Genomic DNA, 19,793 nt, shown 5'->3' with positions numbered 1-19,793 from the left:
ATTTTTTGAGATGGAGTCTCGCTCCATTGCCCTGGCTGGAGTGCAGTGGCATGATCGGAGCTTATTGCAACCTCCGCCTCCCAGGTTCAAGCCTCCTGAGTGGCTGGGACTACAGGCGCCCGCCACCACACCTGGCTATTTTTTGTATTTTTACTAGAGACAGGGTTTTCCCATGTTTGCCAGGCTGGTCTTGAATTTCTGACCTCAGGTGATCTTCCCGCCTCAGCCTCCCAAAGTGCTGGGGTTACAGGTGTGAGCCACCGAGCCCAGCCTTTTTTTGCAAATTTAATCAGCTAAAATGAGGTCATGCAGGATAAGGGTCAAAGGGTTCTCGTGAGAAAAGGAAAAGAGGAGAATGGGTGGGGCCTCCGGGCAGGTGCTGGGCCTGGGGGCGTCAGGGTCCGGAGGGCCAACCGGCCCTATTCATGCTCTTATCCCAGAGCGAGAGAAGCTAATGAGGCGGCGGCCTCTGCACCCCCAACATCAGAATCCCCACTCCTACACCGAGACCCGGGGGCTGACCGCCGGTGCAGAGGCGTCTCCCCAGGAGAGCGAAGAGGGGGTCGGCACTGCTCCCAGCTGTGGGGAGCGCAGCACTTCCGGGAGGTGGATGCAGGGCTGGAGAGGGAGCGCTGGGGAAGCAGAAAGACCCCTGCTCCTCCTGGGGCAGGGCCACCCATTGGCCGGGTGGTCGAGGCACAGAAGGGGATGGGTCTGCGCATCTCTCAGGCCAGAGTCACCAGATCACCCGCAGCTGCCTGGACGGCCCTGATGCAAAGAGTTGGGGGAGTGCGGGGCTCGAAGAGTGATGCCCGCCCTGGGCATGTGGAGGAGTGGGGTCCTGTGTGCCATGGCCAGCTGAGAAGGAGAAGGGCTTGCCAGGCAGCCCTCAAAGGTCCTCCGCAGCCAGCCCGAGCTGAGGTTGCTCAGGGGCCTCAGAGCCGGCACCAGGCCAGTCTCAGACGCTGGGATCAGAAGGGGTTGCAGGGCCTGGTCCCCAAGACCTGCGTCTCCCATTGACGGCCTGGCAGCCGGGAAAGAGAAGGGAGAAACCCCCACCCACTTCCCCAGTCTGATCCCCTCCTGTTCCCGGGGACAGAGCCCCAGGCCAGACGTGAATCGGTGGTCCCCATCGAGCCCCCTGCATCCGAGTCTGCGGCTCCTCCCGCCCGCCCCGCACCAGATCCATCAGCCACCCCTGCTCCAGCGACCGACACCTTGCCGACCCCAGGGCTTCGGAGCCCCTGCGAAGTGCTAAGTGGCTTTGAGCAGGTGATTCATCCCAGCCCATTTCTCCCGGGGTCTTCAAGCATCTGATGATTTTATGTGGACGGAGCGTTCTGTAAGCCACCTGCATTTCCCATCTCGGGAACCTTTCACTTCTGAGAGCGACGGGAGAGGTGGATGTTTATTTTATCGCTTTTCCCTGCGCAGGAGTTTAATAACTTAGCAGCCGGGCCGAGGCGGCGACGCACGGGCCGTTTGTGTCTCCGGAATTCTCTTCTTTTCCAGGCCCCATGTGTATGCGCCGGCTGGCTGAGGATCGTGTTTTCTCCCTGGAAAGAAGTGGTTTTGCTATTAAGATCAGCATTTCGGCTAGATCGTTCTACCAGCCCTCGCCGCTGGGCTCAGCTGCCTGGGGATAGCGGCTGCCCCGGCCTGGTCGGCCCCGAAACGCCTGTCTGAGGCTCAGCTCAGGTGTCCAGGCCAGTGCTCGGGGCAGGGCACTCCCAGACGAAGCCGGAGCCTACGCCGGCCCCGCAGGCCTCCCACCCTCCTCGGGGGCTGACCCCCGGCTGGCTGCCACAGCCACCTGGTCAGCGAGGCTCACTCTGGCCAGCGCTGGCACCCTAAGTCTCTGAAGAAGAGCCAGCACTTGTTAAGCACTGACTGTCTGCTGCTCGTGGACTCGCCTTATCTCTAAATGGGACGTTTCTGGCCCTCCCCTTGCAGAGGGCGAGGTGCTGAGAGCCGTGTTTATTTATATGAGTCCTGGTGCGTTCCCAGGCCCCAGACAGCATTGGAGGCGCTGCTCGGAGGCACTGTCCTGTTCTCTGCACCAACCCCAGGGGCGTAGGTGTGCCCGTCCCATTCCTTAGGTGAGGAAACTGAGGCCCAGGGAGCTGAGCACCTGTCCGCAGGCCCAGAGATAGCGGGGGTTCAGCCCATGGCAGCCCGGCCGTCACCGAGAATCATGGCCCTGCCCTGCCCTGCACTCCCTGAGAGTCCCGGACCTCCCTCGGCGCTGGGCAGGCCTGTCACTCTTCAGCGGCAGCTTCAGCAGGGAGCCTCCCCAGGGCTGCTTCCAGGCGCAGGATCTGAGCTCCCGGGGGCCCTCGAGGGGCCACTCCCCCAGCTGCGCTTCCTCCCTGCAGGATGGGGACAGGGGCCCAGCACGGCACCCGGGGGAGGCTGCACCAACAGCTCAGGGCACAACAGGGCCCCACACACGGGCTGCAGGGTGGCCACTCCCAGAGCTGGTGTGCTGGGCCAGGCAGAGACGAAGGGGTAGCAAGGCCAGCCCTTCAGAGTGGGGGCAGCCACTGGTCATGTCCTCACTGACCCCCGTTCTTGTCACTTGAGGTGGCCGGAGACCTGCAGACAAGCGCCCGAGCCCCCGCCCCACTGACCACAGTCCCTCCCAGCAGCCCCTGGGGCTGGACCTGGCCCAGGTCCACAGGGCAGGTCTCTGGGGGTCTCAAGCCAAGCAGGGCAGGAGGGGCGAGCTGGGCTGTTGCCTTCACACGTCTGAGGGGTCCAGGGTGGGACTGTCCCTGTCTCAGTGTTCCCCACCTGCCAGCCCAGCTCCATGGTGGCCAAGCACCATCCAAGTGGGTCCTGAGACCGGCAGCCAGGGCCACCCCGCAGCGCTGGCTCTGTGACCTCCAGGGCGGGGGTCCTTAACTTTGTGTAGCCTGGCGGTGACCCCGTAAGTCACACTCAGGACCCTGGGCCCTGTGCTGATCCTGGGGGCCTTCAGTGTCTCCCTCTCCTGTGCTGAGCAGCCCCGGATCGGCCTGGCCTTGCCCCTGCCCAGGTCCCCAAGGCTGAACAGAGGCTCCGTGAGGCAGGCAGAGTGGATGGCGGGGCTTCTGGGACCCAGCACGTTCGGAGGACCCAGCCTGGCAGCGGTGTGTGGCAGGCGGCGGAGGAGGGCAGGGTGGCCCGGGCATCTCTGGCTCTGTTGACTCTCCCTGGGGTGAGGGTTCATCGGGGAACACAATGGAGCTGCCCCCTTTGTCCCGTAAGACAGAAGCGGCTGCAGCCTGCCCTGAAAACTCTGACGGCACCGAGCCCCAGGCCGTGTGGACCGAGGGTAACTGCCCCAGAGGATCCTGGGACTGCTGAGCCCCGGGGGTGGGGGTGGGCTCCTGGCTCCTCAGGGCCCCCGTTCTGACCTGGCCCCGCAGTCCAGGGCCAGTGTCCACGTGCAGGCCCTGTCCAGTCTTGGCACTGCCTGCGCCCACGGCCCACCTGGGGCACCAGCCCTGTGTCCGGCAGTGCTGCCCCACCCCTCAGCCCCAGATGCAGGTTCCCAGGCAGAGGGGCAGCAGGGCCCTGTGGCCCCCAGCCCGCCTCCCTGGCCCAGCCACGCCCAGCCCACCCCTGTGAGCCACTCAGCCTCATCTGCCGCCCGGCCCCTCCCCTACGTGTGCTTGCAGCTGCGCCGGCCACAGCTCCGAGGAAGTCCTTGGCTTTGCACGGGCCCTGGGGACTTGGAGTGCGCCTGGAACAGCCGGGAGGGAGCGCGGCTGGGGAGGCAGGGCTGGGCTGCTCTTCTACCCCGGATGGGACCCGGCTGGGGGCATGGTTTTTAGCGGGGGCAGGACTGGAGCTGCTCCCCAGGGACCCCCACTAGGAGAACTGCAGCCCTGAGCTCAGGGATCTGCCCTCCACTCACCAAAGGGACCTGGGTCATGGGGCCTGTGTCACCATCCACAGGTGGGGGTCCCGCCCTGCACAGGGCCCCAGGCACCCCTGACTTAGGGGTGAGTGTTCCCACCTTCCCCTTGAAGAAAACGCCCAGCTGGAATCGTCACTGAGCCACGTCTGCTACTCAGGGTTCAGGGTGCAGCGAGAGACAGAGGGAGGAGGGTGGGGTGGGAGAAGTCTGTGGGGTCCCTCCCCCAGCTGCCCTGGAGCCATGCTTGGGGCCTGTGAGGCCATGGTCAGCTGGGGCCTCGGGGTCAAGAACCGTGCGCGGGAGAGCTGGACGTGGGGCAAACCCCTGCCCAGACACCCCAGCAGATCCCGCTGATTGAAGGGGTCTTCCAGGAGCCCCTAGCCCTGGCACAGGCTGGACACGCTGCCCTGACGGGGGACGGCCCTGTCTTTGGTCCCCGTGGAGGACCCGGCTGCCTGGGCGGCCCCACAGCGGACAGGGACTCTGCCAGGCCAGAGCGCCCCGAGGCTGGACCTGTGCCACACAAGCCTGGGCGCCCCAGGAACAGGGGCGGGAAGGTCACCTCTGAGCTCTGCCTGAGCGCCTCCCACCCGGGATCCACACAAAACCTCGAGGGCCTCTGAGGCGAACCACAGAAACACCAGCGTCCCCGATTCAACTAAAACTCACGGGTCGGGGCCACGGCTTACGTCCGTCATCCCAGCACTTTGGGAGGCTGATGTGGGAGGATCATTTGAGCCCAGGAATTCAAGATCAGCCTGGGCAACATAGGGAAACCCCGTCTATACCAAAACAAGCCAGGATCGGTAGTGTGCGCCTGTATTCCCAGCTCCTTGGAGGGCTGAGGCAGGAAGATGGCTTGAGCCTGGAAGTCTGAGGCTGCAGTGAGCTATGATCATAACACTGCACTGTAGCCTGGGTGACAGAGAAAGACCCCATCTCAAAAAATCAATAATAATAAAATAAAACGAATTTTAAAAATCAAAGTCATGAATTTGAGGATGGCTTCAGGCACGGCTGGATCCAGGCACTTGGCTCTCCCGCCTGTCCCACTGCTCAGTTTGGCTTCTCTATGCCTTGGCCGTCCCAGGGAGGGGCCTCCCAATGCACTGAGCTCCCTGGGGAAAGAGGCCCCATCTCTCCTGTCCAGCTCTGGGGCAGCTCAGTTCTCCCTGGAGCAGGACAATGCCGGGGACGGCTTGGGCATTTGCAACGAACTTCCTGCCACACCCTGGTCACGTGGAGGCCCGGAGGGGACGGTGGCTCCTGGGCCCCCAGACCAGCCACCGCTCAGCTTCAGGCTGCCTGAGACGCCCTGGGGAGGTGGTCTCTGGCACGGAACTCCTACTCTGGAAAACCCCCGCCCTCAGGCAGGCAGACCACCGTCTCCCAAGGGGCGGCCGGGGCAGGAACCACAGAGGCTGGGGGCAGCCCCAGCGACCCTGTGGCCGAGGGTGGGTGGAGCCAGCCTGGCTGGCTCCGTGCTCCTCAGCCAGGGCAGCCGCCTCATACAGCGGGGCTCTGAGCCCGGGGTGGGCCGAGAGGCGCTGCCCGCCACCCGCTGCCCGCCGGCTCACAAGGGCCCATTGTGCGGCTGTAGCTGTGGGCAGCAGGTGGCTGCCCGGTCCCACACGGGGAGGCCCTGCCACCAGCCGCGCAGGCGGAGGAGGGCACCGCGGGCACGGTGGGGGGAGCACGGGGGCCAGGGTGGGGCCCAGGCGCAGTCCAGAGCCAGGGGCTGCAACATGAAGGCGCCTATTCTCCGGTCCCAGCCCCGCCTGCTCTGCCGTGGCTGGGGGCTGCAGCCTGGACAGCTGTGGTGAGGCGGCCCCCGCCCACCGCTGGCCCCAAGCCAGGGCCTAGATGCACCCGGATGTGGCATCGCGGTCGCTGAGCAGTGGCTGGGCTGCGCATGGAGGGCTGGTTCAGAGCACAGCAATCCTGGCGGCTTCCCGGAGGTGGAGGAAGCAGGAAGAGCCGGACCAGGGGCCCAAGAGCCAGGCGGGAGCGGGAGAGCCCACGCCGGGGCAGCCTGAAGGCCGGTGCTGGACCCGCCGCCCCACTGTGCTGGACGACTCCTGGGTAACCTCCACACCACTGGCCACCCACAGCCTCGTGCCGCTATGGACCTCCTGTGTGCCTCAGTCTCCCCATCTGTGGCCGAGAGCGGGTGGCAGAACCTGTCGGCCGCTGAGAGGATAACAGGGGCCATCCCTTCACGGTCACTCCTCTCAGAGCCCAGTCACAACCGGAACCACGCCCGGCACCTGCCTGCCCCCCCAGCGCCCCTGGGCCATCCAGCCCTCCCTGAGCTGCCCTCCTCAACTAGCTGGGCCCAAGCGGCCCCTCTTCCAGCCCCTGCCCGGGACCCACCCCACCTCACCTCGAGTGGTACAGGGCAGCCGCCCAGGCCCTGGGCAGCCTGCTCTGGCGAAGGTAGGGAACCCGGCTTGGCTCCCACCCAGCCCCCTACCCCGCTTGCCGGCTGGGAACACATGTAGAGGCAGATGCCAAGTCCCCAGGACCCCTCCCTGTAGCAGCGTTAGGTACGGACAGCTGGCTGGACGGCCCCGGCAACCAGACCCTGGACCCCTTTCATTCACGATGGGGCCCAGGGCCAGGACACTCCTCCCACGACCCCAGCAGACCGGGAGCGCCTGGAGGGCAGGCCGTGTCCCTCCCCCCTCCCCTGCCTGGGCTTCGGGGCTTGTGCAGCCGCTCCCCTGGGCAAGAGGGTCCCAGTCAGTGTTGTGTCCCGTGTCTCCTGTCATCAGGAGGCAACAGAAACTTGGCCCAGCCACGGGGTCTGCGTCAGAATGTAGCTTGGCTGGGTCCGGCACTCCCTGGGACCCCAGAGCAGGGTGGATGTGAAATCACCATGGCGGCTGTGGCCCAGCCTTCGGCAGCACGGTGCCCACAGGGGCACAGGGCCAGGGTAGAGCGAGGCCTGTGTCTGCGGAGGGCCGGCAGCAGCGCTCTGGACCCAGTGCTGGCCGTGGCAGCTCCTCTCTGGCCCTGTGTGAGCTCCCAGCCACTCCCCAGGCTGCAGGGCTGCCACATGTGGGTGAGGCCAGGCCTGGACCTGAAGCCCACAGTGGGCGGGGCCCCTCAGCACAGCTGTGAAGCTGCAGCCCTAGCCACGGGCACGGCCAAGCGGGCAGGGCTGAGCGGGCAGCACAGGCGTCTTCAGGCTGCAGCCCCTGGCTCCGGCCCGTGGCCCTCACCTTCCATTCTGACAGAGCAATCCAGGCGGCTTCCCGGAGGTGGTGAGGAGCCTTGGGAGGCTGACCAGAGCCCAGAGGGCCCCACTTAGCAGATAGGGAAGCTGAGGACCAGCCCTTGCCCGCAGTGTGGACGCCCCGGCCCGTCCAGCCCCCTCTGTCCCTCCCCGCAGAGGCTTCTGTGTCTCCCAGCTGCCCGGCAGGGCAGGGTCTACGCAGAGCACCACAGCCCAGCAGCCTGGAGATGCCCGAAGCCTTGGCTCTGAGAGTGAGCCCCGCCCCTCCAGGTCCCTCCTGGCTCCACCCTCCCCGGGGCCCGAGAGGCTGAAGAGGCCACCTGGGGCTGGCAGCTCCACTAGGGGCCGTGAGCACCGTGCCAGCTGGGGGGCCTCCCGGGGGCTCAGGGAAGCCGGTGTTAGGGAACACTCAGCCCAGCGTGACGTGCGGGCACCCCTCTCGGAGCCAGAGGCAGTGCCTGACGCCGCTGGGCGCCGGAAGGGGGCGTGTAATTGACGCTGGAGCCAGGCTCCTGTCCAGGGGAGGCTTCCTCCAGCACCAGCTCAGGGCCACCTCCTCCAGGAAGCCCTCCTGAGGCCTCTCCCACTCCTCCCTGGGCTTCCAGAGGAGCCTTGGAGCAAGGAGGCCAAGAGAGGAAGAGGCCCGGAGCTGTCCTGGCCCCACCTCGCCTCCCCAGGTGGCCCCGTGCCGGTATCCCTGTGCTCGGGACGCTCTCCTTTCTGGGCTGCGTCGGGCAGGATGAGCTCCCACGTGTGAGTGCCGCCAGGAGACCCCGCCGAGCTTCTGCCTGGGCAGTGCCGCGTGACTCCCGGCAAGCCGCAACCCCCTCTCCTCCTTCCCAGGCGCCAGCAGGCCGGCCAGGGGCGTGGGGGCGGGAAGGGGGTGGGGCAGGGGAGTGAGGAGCCCAAGGGTCCCAGCAGGAGGGTGGGGGCCGGGCCGGGGGCTCCCTGCCCGTGGTTGCCTGGCATCTGTCATGATGAGGCCGTGCTGCTAGAACGTGGCACAAATCGATTCTCCCCCAATTTCTTCCAGGGCCAATCTGGAGACGGATCAGACCAGGAATTCCACAGCCGGCAGAGCGGAGCCAGGCTTAATGCCGAGAAAACCGGCGCCCCTGCCGCCGCCGGCCCAGGGCCCCACTCACAGCCAGCACCGCCTCCCGAACGCCCTGATGCCCCGCTGGGGCTCTGAGGGTCCCCGCCTGCCTGGACCACAGCAAAGTGGCTGAAGTGGCCAACCGCCCACTGCGCCCAGGCCTGGGAGAGGTGGGAGCTGGGCCTGGCGGGGACCCTGCTGTCCACTTAGGACAGGGCTCCCCCAGGTCTGTGGACAGCTTCCCAGAGCTCCCTGCCGGCCAGCTTCAGGCCATAGAGGGTACCAAGCCATCGTTCGTCCCTGACCGCCTCCCTGCATGGCCCTTAAGGCTGACCTGAGGGGTCCCTGACCACCTCCTTCTATGGCCCCTAAGGCTGACCCGAGGGGTCCCTGACCGCCTCCCTGCACGGCCCCTAAGGCTGACCCGAGGGGTCCCTGACCGCCTCCCTGCATGGCCGCAGTTCTCCTGCTGCTGTCAGCTGCCCATGCTCACACGCAGTTTTGAGAACTCAGCATCAGGCACATCCTGTTTTGTGCTGAGCCAGCTCCACACGTCCCCTGAGGCTGTGAACTGCAGACCCTCCAGGTAGCTCAGCCCAGTGTCCTCCAGTTCTGTGAAAGACTCTGCTGGCCGAGGGGCAAGCAGAGGATTGGACTTTCCATGCAGGCAAGGGCCGGGTGTCCTGGGCCCGTGGGGGTAAACGTGGCCTGGGCCAGGGCCTGACCTGCAAGGGCTGACTGGGCAGCTACAGGCTCTGGAGCTGGAGTGGCCCTGGGAAGGGGTGGGATGGGGACGGGCCGGCTCTGCCTGCTTCTCCACAGCCCCCACCTCCCTCCCAGCTCCAGTCCCACTGGCAGTGTCCACACACTGCCCATTCCTGCTGCAGGGCCGTTTTAGTTGCTCTTCCTGGAATTTCTCCACCCCAGATCTTTGCTCATGAACCCCATCTCGTCCATCAGGCCAGACAAAAAGACCACCGCCTGGAAGACGCCCTCCCGGACAGCCACCTGTGCCTACATCGTGTGGTTTTCTCAGTAGTACCTGTCCCTCACAAAAATGACCTGGAGTGTGTTTCTGCCGCATTGTCAATCCCTCCCCGCCTTCCAGTGTGTACCTCTCCTAAGCTCCACCCAATGTGGTCCATCCTGGTGCCTGAAACCCTGAAGGCACGCAGTGAGTGTCTGCCTGCAAAGCAGCTAACGAGTGATTATCAGAACCCCCACCCCGGCCAGAACTGAAAGTAGAGAAGCAGCCCTCAGGTTACATGATCCCCCACATCTGGCGCTCAATTGTTTTCAGGGAATTAACCAGCTGTTTTGGGGTCACGCATACCCAGGCTGATTACAGCCATTTTTGTAGGTTGATTTGAGTTGATGGAACAGAACAGAGAGTTCAGTAATGGACCAGGCAGATGGGGCAGTTGGTGCACTGGGACTTGGTGGAGGAGGGGATAGACCCCACAGTGACCACACCATGGGGATGACTTTCTGTCCATCACATACACATAGAGCGAGATCCCTACCTCACACCAAGCACACACGGAGTTTTGCTCTTGTTCACCAGGCTGGAGTGCAATGGTGCCATCTTGGCTCACTGCAACCTCCACCTCCTGGATTCAAGGGATTCTCCTGCCCCAGCCTACTGAGTAGCTGGGACTAGTCGTGCCTGACTAATTTTTGTTGTTGTTGTTGGTAGAGATGGGGTCTCCCTATGTTGCCAGGCAGGCCTCAAAATCCTAGGCCCAACTAATCCTAGGGTGGTCAGTAAAGCAAGTGTGCCCCAGGCCTGGCACCCAGGGCAGAAGTATCCCAGGCCCTGCCCTTCCCTGCTGGAGCTCCCAGGCTGCCAGGGGGTGGGGAGCAGGGAGAGAGCCCAGAAAAGAAGGCCTTGGAGGATGAGGAGTCAGTGATAATGGGAGAGGGACCCTTGGGGAAAAGTGGGAGCTTGGGAAGTCTCGGAGGAAGGTAGGAGTTGGGGGTCTGGGGAGGAGGATGGGAGCTGGGGGTCTCAGGGAGGAGGTGGGAGCTGGGGGTCTTGGGCAGGAGGCGGGAGCTGGAGGGTCTGGGGAGTTTGTGGAAACTGAGGGTCTGGGAGGAGGTATGAGCTGGGGGTCTGAGAGGAGGTGGGAGCTGGGGGTCTGGGAGGAGGTGGGAGCTGGAGATCTTGGGCAGGAGGTGGGAGCTGGGGGTCTAGGGAGTATGTGGAAAGTGGGGGTCTGGGAGGAGGTGGGAGCAGGGGGTCTGAGAGGAGGTGGGAACTGGGGGTCTAGGAGGAGGTGGGAGCTGGGGGTCTGGGAGGAGGTGTGAGCTGGGGGTTTGGGAGGAAGTGTGAGCTGGGGGTCTGGGGAGGACATGGGAGCTGAGGGTCTGGGCAGAGGAGAGTCCCAGAAGCAGGGCATGACTGGGGACAGGGCAGAGGCTCATGCAGGCACAGGGCTGGGAGCGGGGCCACACTGCCTCCTTGGTGTGGGGTGAGGGGCACCCCAGCTTGGGGACAGGGGTGCTGGCACTCAGGCAGCCCCGACGTTGTCCTCGGTTCACTGCGCCAGGGTAGGGGCTCCTACTGGGGTTCTGTGGTCCTGCAGCCAAAGCCCCGCTTCCCTAATCGTACGCTGGGGCCTCGGCAGGGCCAGGCTGGTGGCAACTCGGGCCTGGCTGAACTCTGAAGGACGTGTCCAGCCCTGGGCCCCAGGAGACCCCGGCACGTCCACTGCCCTCCCTGGAAGCTGTGGAGTGGGGCTGCCTCCACCTCTTGGGGCCCCAAGGCCGGCTCCCAGGCATAGGTCGCCTCTTCCTTCATCAACGTTTTTTTTTTTTTTTTTTTTTTCGCCCTTGAGACTCAAAGACGGAGGCTTCACCACACTCAGTTAATGAAACCGGCTTTTATGAGACGCACCGGACCAGCTGCGTGGCTTTGGCTGAGCTGCGTAACCTTTCTGAACCTTATCTCCAGGCTGCCATGAGAATTGAGAGTGAGGAAGGCCCGGGGCCCTCACAGGTGAGTGTCTCACCAGGTGGGAGAGCCGCTTCCCGGAGGGTCCAGCCTGCGAGGGTGTGGGCTGCCCAGGGCTCCATGAGGTTTAAGACCCCAAACTCGAAGGCAGCCTGGTTTGAGTGCCGGCTCTGCTGCGCTCTGGTCCTGACATGGGAGAACGTCACTTGGCCCCTGCCTCAGTTGCCCCATCTGGAAAGGGAGGTGACAGCCATAGAAGCTTCAGCAGCCCATGCTGGGGAAACCTGGACGTGGCCACCTTGGAGTTTTAGGGGCAGGGAGCAGGATGTCTGGAGAGTTCCACGAAGTTCTAGGACCCAGCAGAGCCTTGAGCGTGGGCAGGGCTGGAAAGACTGGGACAGACCCCGTGCAGTTTCAGGGCCCCTGGATGGACGGAGCCTGGAGCCGGGGCAGTCAGCGTGTGTGTGTGTGTGTCCACCTGTGTGTCTCTGCATGTGTGTGCCTGTGACTGCCTGGGGGCAGGGACTGAGGGTACGCTAGCTGGGGATGGCACCCGTTTCCTGCCAGTGAAGACAGAGTGGCAGGGGGAGGGGTCCTAGAGAAAGTCCCAGCCTCTGGTTCAGAGGGGGAAACTGAGACCTAGGTGGGACCAGGCCTGCCCCAGGGAGGCAGCCGGGGTGGGCTGGTTCCTTCTTTCCACACAGGGCTGGGCTGGAGGCACAGGCTTCCGGAAGCAACAAGGAAGTGGTCTGGGGCACCTGCCTGCCCCTCGTTCAGCAGCAGGGATGGTGCCACCCCCTCAACCCGGCCTGATACACGCAGAGAACAGACATTCCCAAGCAGCCCACGGCTCTGCCTCCCTCTGAATCCGCCCGGTGCCCATTCGAACACTGAAGGCTCTGATAAGTCCCGCACCAGGACTTATCAGCCAGGACAGGTCCGGCTGGTGCTGCATAACCTGTGTTTCCCTGGGTCATTTGGCTAGAAGCCCTTTATCTGGAAAATCCTGAGGGACCCTCAGAGGACCAGGTTGTAGTTCACACCAAGAAGCAAGCCCTGTGCGGTGGAGCCGAGGGAGCTCAGAGCCGCGCGTGGTGCAGTGTAGCCCCTGGGGGCTCCGGGAATGAGTGCCTGTGTGAACGGGTGAGTGAGTGGAATTCACAAGCGGATCATGAGGCCCGAGTGGCCCTTCCGGCCCCGGACGCCAGACACGGGGCGCCGTGCGAACTGCCTGTGCTGCGGGGCCGGAAGTGGTGAGGTAGATTCTGACTGAGGCTGTTTCAACGCCCGGCACCCCCGAGGACGGGGTCCCAGGAGAACCCTGGCGTGGGCTGCAGAGCAACTCCCCCGAGAAGCCGCCTGGAAGCTCTCGGGCAACCAGGACATCGTCACGCAGGGACAATGCTGGGGTCCGAGCGGGGCAGCCTTTGAGGGAACTGCCCTCACCCTTGGTTGAGTAAATGAAAGAACACTATGTGTGACGGGCAACGGGGTCAAGCAGATGTGGGGTGTCCCTGAAAGAGCAGCCGGTGATGTGAGACGTCACGGAAAGATGCCCCCAGGAACCGGGGCCGGAGCAGGAGGCAGGGTGGTGGGAGCATTAGCCCTCCCTGCTGCTACGGGCTGAGTGTGTCTCCCCAGGGGTCCCAGCCCCCGGCAACTCCACGTGTGACTGTATTAAGGACAGGCCGTTAAAGACACAATTCTGTTACAACGATGTCTTCCAGGGGACCTAATGAAGCCTCAAAGTGCCCTTCCAGGGAGCGGAGGGTTGGAGACGCGCACGCAGAGGAGAGGCCTGTGGGGACCTGGGAAGGAGCCATCTGCGAACCGGGAAGAGATGGCGGGAGAAGCCCACCCTGGTTCACAGGCTCCAGTGCGGTGAGGGGAGCGATGTCTGCTGTGAGAGCTGCCCTGTCTGTGGTATTTTGTTTTGGGTGCTCCCAAATGCAGCTGCTTTAAACAACTGAAGACCTCACTGTCTCACACGGCTTCTGAGGTCTGAGGATCGAGAGGGGCTTGGCTGGGCGGAGTGGCTTAGGGGGACGTTGCCATCAAGCGGTCAGCCAGGGCCGAGGTCACCTGAAGGCTGGACTGGGGCTGAGGGAGGCCTGCCTGGGGTCCAGCTTGCCCTCTTCTCTCAGTGCTGGGAGTCAGGAGGTCTCAGCCCCTACGTGTGGCCCCCACACGTGGCCCCTCTATGGCGCTGTCTGGGTCCTCCCAACATGGCTGCTGGCTTCCCCTGGAGCAGGAGGCAGGGGCCGAGCCCCCTCACAGCAGTTACCCGCCTCGCGGGACCAGGCCTGACCGGGACCGGGACCCTCCTGGTGCTACCGGCTCAGGATCTGTCCCTGCCTCTGGCTTTGGCTTCTTTCTGCCACAGCCGCAACCGGCAATTACCAAAGAGAAACCACAAACAACTGTACATAATCTCCCGAATCCCCAAAGCAGCACAGGAGGGCTGGAGGTCTCCAGGCAGATGCCGTCCCAGCCACAGGCTTCTCCTGCCCCCCACGAGCAGCCCCGGGCAGCCCCTCCACCCTGCCCCCCACGAGCAACCCCGGGCAGCCCCTCCACCCTGCCCCCCACGAGCAGCCCCGGGCAGCCCCTCCACCCCACGGCTTTGGGATTCCTGGCTCCCTCCTGGTTTGGGCGACTCCAGGATTCCGGGATCATCCTGGCTGGGAGGCGGTGGGTGTTACCTTGGAGTGGGCGAGGAGGGAGCGGGCCCTTCTAATCACCAGCGTGCTGAAGACCCAGCTCCTGGACACGGGGGTGGGGGCAGGGGTTACAGACTCAGGAGCTGCCGAGCACTGTCCACCGAGCACTGAGATGAGTCACAGCCACGGGGCCACTTCTCCACATGGCTCTGCCCACTGCTGCCTAGGCTGCTGGACCCACACACGGGGCTCCTGGCCCCTGGGGAGTGACAGCCCCGTCCCAGCTAGAGTGTCTCCCGTAAGCTTTGAGGTTCCTGGGTCAGCGAAGGGGCTCCCTGGCAGAACCCCAGGTAGGACACCCTGGGCCAGAGGCCACACTGGTCCCCGGGCTGCCCACGGCACACACAGGGAGAGTCCCCTGAGGAGCAAGGGACAGATCAGGGCGGAGCCAGTGTGGGGAGCACCCTGCTGGGGCGATGGCAAGCAGGGCCCCACGGGAGCGCTGGACCACAGGGACACGGGACGGCGTGGGCCGCTCCTGGATGCTATTCAGGTGCAGTTCATTGCCCTGGAAGGGTGCAGTGGGAGAATCACCATCTGGGGGTCTCTGGAGCTGAAGTTGGAGCCTCCACCAAGGCCCCTCGGGGACAGAAACCACAGAAACCCACATCTGGGACAGGGTACAGCGCCAAGCTCCCCCGGGCGGTGGTCCCTCACACCCCTCCCTGGGGAACCCCTCCTTCAGGGGTCCCTCAGCCTGGAGGGGGAGGAAGAAGGGCTTCCTGGGTCCCTCCCCACTCCCAGACCCGCAGAGGAGCAGCCGCACACACGGACAGTGACGGGCAAAACTCGCTTCCCGCTCCGCCCCGTGGGGCCCCACTAAGGGTCAGACCCCGGGCAAGGCCTCAGTGCCAGAAGCTCGTTTGCAGGGGAGGAGGGAGCGGCGAGGAAGCTGGCCGGGCTCCGTGCACCAGCTCCCAGGCCCTTCTGGTGACTCAAGGGCACCTCAGGCTGACAGAGCTCCTGGGGAGTCCCACTGTGCCACCCTGGGGTCTCTTCCCGCCAGGCCTTGGTGCCCTGGTGCAGGGGCAGTGACCGAGGCCCCAGTCCCAGGACCTCAAAGCAATCCCATATGTGGAGCCCCCGCTAGGCAGCCAGGCACACAGGAGGCACCTAATAAATGCAGACGCTCTTGGGGTGGGGGCAGTAAAGAAAGTAAAGGAAGTCCCCACGCCAGCAGCACAGGCAGTAAGAGCCAAGTGCAGACCCGCCATCACTGTGGCCAGCGTGCCCTCCCTGTGTCCACGACTGGCCTTGGGCGGTTAATGATGGTGGCCGTGGGGTCCTCAACCCCTCAGGCTCTTCCCCTCCCCTCCTGCCCACTCACCCAGCTCCTGACAGGGCCGCGTTGTCCACTGAGGCCCACGCAGGGAGGATGGGACATAGGCCACGGCCCTGCTCAGTGGCACCCTGGGCTGGCGGCTGTGGGGGCCTCAGGACAGGGTTCTGGCCAGACCCGTCACCTCCACCTCCTCAGTGGCTTCTGTCCACAGCAGTGGCATAGGCCAGCTGAGAAGGTGGGCTCCACCACTTCCCACCTGCATGGCGCCAAGCCTCAGCTTCCCCCCCGCACCTCCGGGGAGGTTGGGAGGTGAGAGGTGCTATGTGGCCGGTGCTGAACTGGCCTAAGGCTAACCATGTGTCCCCTCCCTCCCCTGGCCCTCCAGAACCCAGGAGCCCTTCCAAAGCTATGGTTTCAATGCTGCCTCCCTCCCCACAGCCCCCCAGAACCCAGGAGCCCTTCCTAAGCTATGGTTTCAATGCCCCCTCCCTCCCCACAGCCCCCCAGAACCCAGGAGCCCTTCCTAAGCTATGGTTTCAATCCCCCCTCCCTCCCCACAGCCCCCCAGAACCCAGGAGCCCTTCCTAAGACATGGCTTCAATGCCTGGCAGTATCCTCTGGCTCCCCATTCCTCACAGTCCCCAGACTGGCCCCTCCAGACACCCGAAGGTCACTTCTGTGGTCAACAGCCTTGGACCCCCAACCCTGCCAGCCCCATGAGACTTGGAAGAGAGGCCAAGACAGGGTCAGAGGGTGTCGGTCACTGCACCCCAGGAAGTGTCTGCTTGGGACCAGGCAGCCCCAGGACTCCACCTGTCCATCCCCTCCCCAGAGATTCTGCCCCTCCTCTGCCCAGCCCCACACTGGCTTCCAGGGCTTGGGCAACTGGGCCATGTGGGCCAGCATCTCAGCCAAGCCCACCCGCTCGCCACCCAGGCGGCACTGTGCCCTCAGGCCCCAGCAGAGCCCCAGGCTAGGACGTTGCAGGCACAGGGGAGCTACCCCACCTTGAACCCCCCCACCCTGGCCCAGCCACCTCCACAAACCCCAGTACTCCCATCCAAAAGCCTGTCCTCTGGAGTCTGAATCCACTTGGACCAGCAGTCATGTCTTCCCTCCCTGAGCCTTCCCCATCCAAAGGAGGGCTGAGTAATTAGGTTGCTATAAACTGGAAATGCTTTTCAGCTGCAGTGGCAGGAGCCAGTAGGTCCAGTCTCCCACCCAGGGCTCACAGCTGCAGGCTGGGCTGCCTGCCTGGTGCCGGCAGAAAGGCCAAGGCCCTGGGAGGAGGGTGGACTGTGAGGGCCGGGGCATGACTGAGAATCCCCTCCCCTCCCATTCATTGCTTACCAAAGTCAAACATGTGAAGGGATGGACAGATGGACAAATGGACAGATGGATGGATGGGTGGATGGGTGGATGGATGGATGGATGGGCTGGTGGGTGAATGGATGGATAGATGGATGGATGGATAGATGGATGGATAGATGAATGGACAGGTGGATGGATGAGTGGATGGATGGATGGATGGATGGATGTATGGATGGATGGATGGATGGATGGATGGACTGGTGGGTGGGCAAATGGATGGATGGATAGGTGGATGGACAGGTGGATGGATGAGTGGATGGACAGGTGGATGGGTGAGTGGATGGATGGATGGATGGATGGGTTGGTGGGTGGACGAATGGATGGATGGATAGGTGGATAGACAGGTGGATGGATGAGTGGATGGATGGATGGATGGATGGATTAAAGGATGGATAGGTGGATGGATGGATGGATGGATGGATGGATGGATGGATGGACTGGTGGGTGGACGAATGGATGGATGGGTAGATGGATGGACAGGTGGATGGATGAGTGGATGGATGGATGGATGGACTGGTGGATAGATTAATGGATGGATAGGTGGATGAATGGACAGATGGGTAGATGGATGGACAGGTGGATGGATGAGTGGATGGATGGATAGGTGGATGGATTAATGGATGGATAGGTGGATGGATTAATGGATGGATAGGTGGATGAATGGATGGGTGGATGAATGGATGGATGGATGGATGGATGGATGAATGGATGGATGGATGGAAGGACTGGTGGATGGATGGTGGATGGATGGACTGGTGGATGGATGAGTGGATGGATGGGTGGGTTGATCAACAGTTAACAGGGCCTGGGAGATAGTGTCTGGGATGTGGGGTTGTCTTGGGGCAGAACCCCCAGCCTGGGAGCAAGCCGGTCCTTGTCCATCACTGGAGTGGTCACGAGAGGAGTCACCCTGGCCCTACCCTTGGACCTGGGGGTGGTTCTACAAGGCACATCCCATGTAACCAAGATGCTGGCTCTGGCCTCTTCCTGGCAAGGATTTGGAGGTTGGGGCAGCTGCCTCCATCCCCCGATGCTGAGGACGATGGGCAGCCGTCCAGCCCATCTGGAAAATCAGTGTGGACTCTAGTTTCCCTCAGCTAGAAGTCAGCCCTGGGCCCTGCCTGTGTGCCCGGTGGCCCTGGGCTCAAGGGTGGCCCCCAAAAGGCACATCATCCAGAAACTGTGAAGGTGGCGTTGTTTGGGGAAAGGGTCTTTGCCGATGTGAGTACATTAAAGATAACTAGATGAGACCACCCTGGACTGGGTGGGCCCCAAATCCTCATACGGTGACCTTGTAAGAGACAACAGTGGGAAAGATGCAGACGCAGAGAAGGCCACGTGAGGACAGGCAGGGCTGGGGCGATGCGTCCACAATCCCAGAACCGCCAGGATGGACGGCAGCCACCCCAGGGAGCCACTCCCTCAACCTGGGGGTGTAGGCCCCCACCTGGGCATGTTTGCCACCCTAAAGTCCACCACAGCCTGTGCAGTCCCGGCAGCCGACGTGGGGGCCGCTGTGCCCACAGTCCAGGGCAGGTGGTCAGCCCCACACTGCCCACCGAGCACTGCATTGGGTAGCCGAGGCTGGGCACCTGACCTCTCTGAGCCTCAGTTTCCCTGTCTGTATGGTGGAGGTAGTAACTGGTGGAAGCAGAGCCTGGAAGCTGCACCTGAGCCCAGCACCTGGCTGGCACCGAAGACAGCAGCTCCCCTCCCTGCCCTGCTCAGCCCCGGGCAGTCCCCAGAGAGGTGGGCTTTGTGGGAGACCAGGGTCGGGGAGGCAGAGACCCCCTGAAATTGTCTCAGCAGCATCAGGGCTCCAGCCCTGGCTCCCACCTGACAAGGAACAGTGTCCCAGACTCTGCCAGGTGACCCGTCTCACCCTCCGATGGCCGTGATGGATGGAGGCCTCACTCCTCCTCTGAGCCCCCATCAGGGACCCCCAGCTTCTCCTGGTCTACAAACCTTGGGGAGGAGCAGTTACCTGGCGGGTCCCTGCCTCAGAGGCCACTGTTATCAATATTGTTATCCTGTCAACGGGACGCCACTGGCTCCCACCCGGCAGTGGGACCACAGCCTCTGAGCCCACTGTCCATCTGGCCGAAGGGACCACAGACACCCTCGGTGAGTCCCAGTGGGTGAAGCCCTCACACCCAGGCCCTGGCTGAGTCCTGCCAGTGTGGCCTGCAAGGTGGGCAGCCCCAGGCACCCTCCGGCCAGCTCTCGGGTCCAGGTGGTGGGAGCAGACCCCACTGCCAGCCCCAGCTCATGCCCTTCCGACAGACCCATGCCGGGCAGCAGGGCCAGGCACAAGCAGCACTGGGCAGTGGCGACACTGGGACCTTGTGATGCGCTGGGCACTCAGGTACCCTCACAACACAGATCCCTGAGGATGCCAGGCACAGAGCTCACGGAGCAAGCCCATGGTGTGGGGATCCCCCTCTCCGGAGCCCCCTGAGCGCCCCAGGCCTGCCAGCCGCCCCACCCTCTGAGGTCATTTTCCAGCCGGCCCACGCCCACTGGAAAGAGAGCCCAGAACCAGGAGGGCGCCCGCCTCGCCAAGCCGGAGGGGAGCCACGGGGGGCGGGGGAGGCAGTGGGAACCCGACCAGGCGGCAATTTAAAGAGGAGGCGCGGCGGCCGCCTGGGAGCGGGCTGTCGGGGGGCCTCATGGCAGGGTCCTCGGGCCGGGAGGAGCCAGGGGCCTGGAGCTGGCTGTGTCAAGGACAGGCTTCCTCGGAGGCCTCACTGACACGGCGGGGGTGGGGTCTGCGGCGAGAGAGGCCAGCCAGTGCCGGCAGCAGCCCTGAGCCCTCCTGTGGCCTCAGTCTGGGCCCCTCCCCCACCCCCTTTTTACAGATGCGGGAACTCGTGCACATGGAAGATCCCAGCTGTGGCGTGACCCACATTCAAGCCCAGTGGGCTGTGCCCGGCTGCATCTGTGCACAGGGCCAGCCTTGGGGACCGACCCGGAGCCGAAGTGGCTGGGCCATGCATCTGTCCTGGGGCTGCAGGGACCGCGCCCCACGACAGGACGCCTTGAGATGCCAGAAATGCATTCTTTCTCCGCACTGGGGGCCGGAAACCCCAAATCAAGTGCTGCTCCGAAGCCTCCTGCGGCTCCCAGCTTCGGGCGCTGCCCGTGTCCCAGGCTCATGCTCATCACTCCGGGGTCCTCGGCCGGCGTCTGCCTGTCTCTCTCTCTTCTTCTTTTTTATTACTTTTTGAGA

The 19,793-nt window shown here is 63.8% G+C and overlaps 2 long non-coding RNA genes across 2 annotated transcripts; one reads left to right on the top strand and one right to left on the bottom strand.

Moving 5' to 3' along the window:
* Window positions 1-1,390: 1,390 nt before the first annotated feature.
* LOC135968721 (uncharacterized) lies at window positions 1,391-7,342 on the bottom strand. The gene is made up of 2 exons (XR_010583674.1): window positions 7,129-7,342; window positions 1,391-1,556 (listed from the first exon to the last, which is right to left on the bottom strand). It is a non-coding gene; the product is annotated as an uncharacterized lncRNA (long non-coding RNA).
* Window positions 7,343-11,075: 3,733 nt separating this feature from the next.
* On the top strand, window positions 11,076-13,159 carry LOC141409262 (uncharacterized). Its single transcript, XR_012428823.1, has 2 exons — window positions 11,076-11,236; window positions 12,919-13,159. It is a non-coding gene; the product is annotated as an uncharacterized lncRNA (long non-coding RNA).
* The last annotated feature ends 6,634 nt before the right edge of the window (window positions 13,160-19,793 follow it).

Source organism: Macaca fascicularis, chromosome 20 (assembly GCF_037993035.2).
Source record: "Macaca fascicularis isolate 582-1 chromosome 20, T2T-MFA8v1.1".
In the NCBI taxonomy this organism is placed as follows: Eukaryota; Metazoa; Chordata; class Mammalia; order Primates; family Cercopithecidae; genus Macaca; species Macaca fascicularis.
This window is presented reverse-complemented; position numbering and strand designations above follow the sequence as displayed.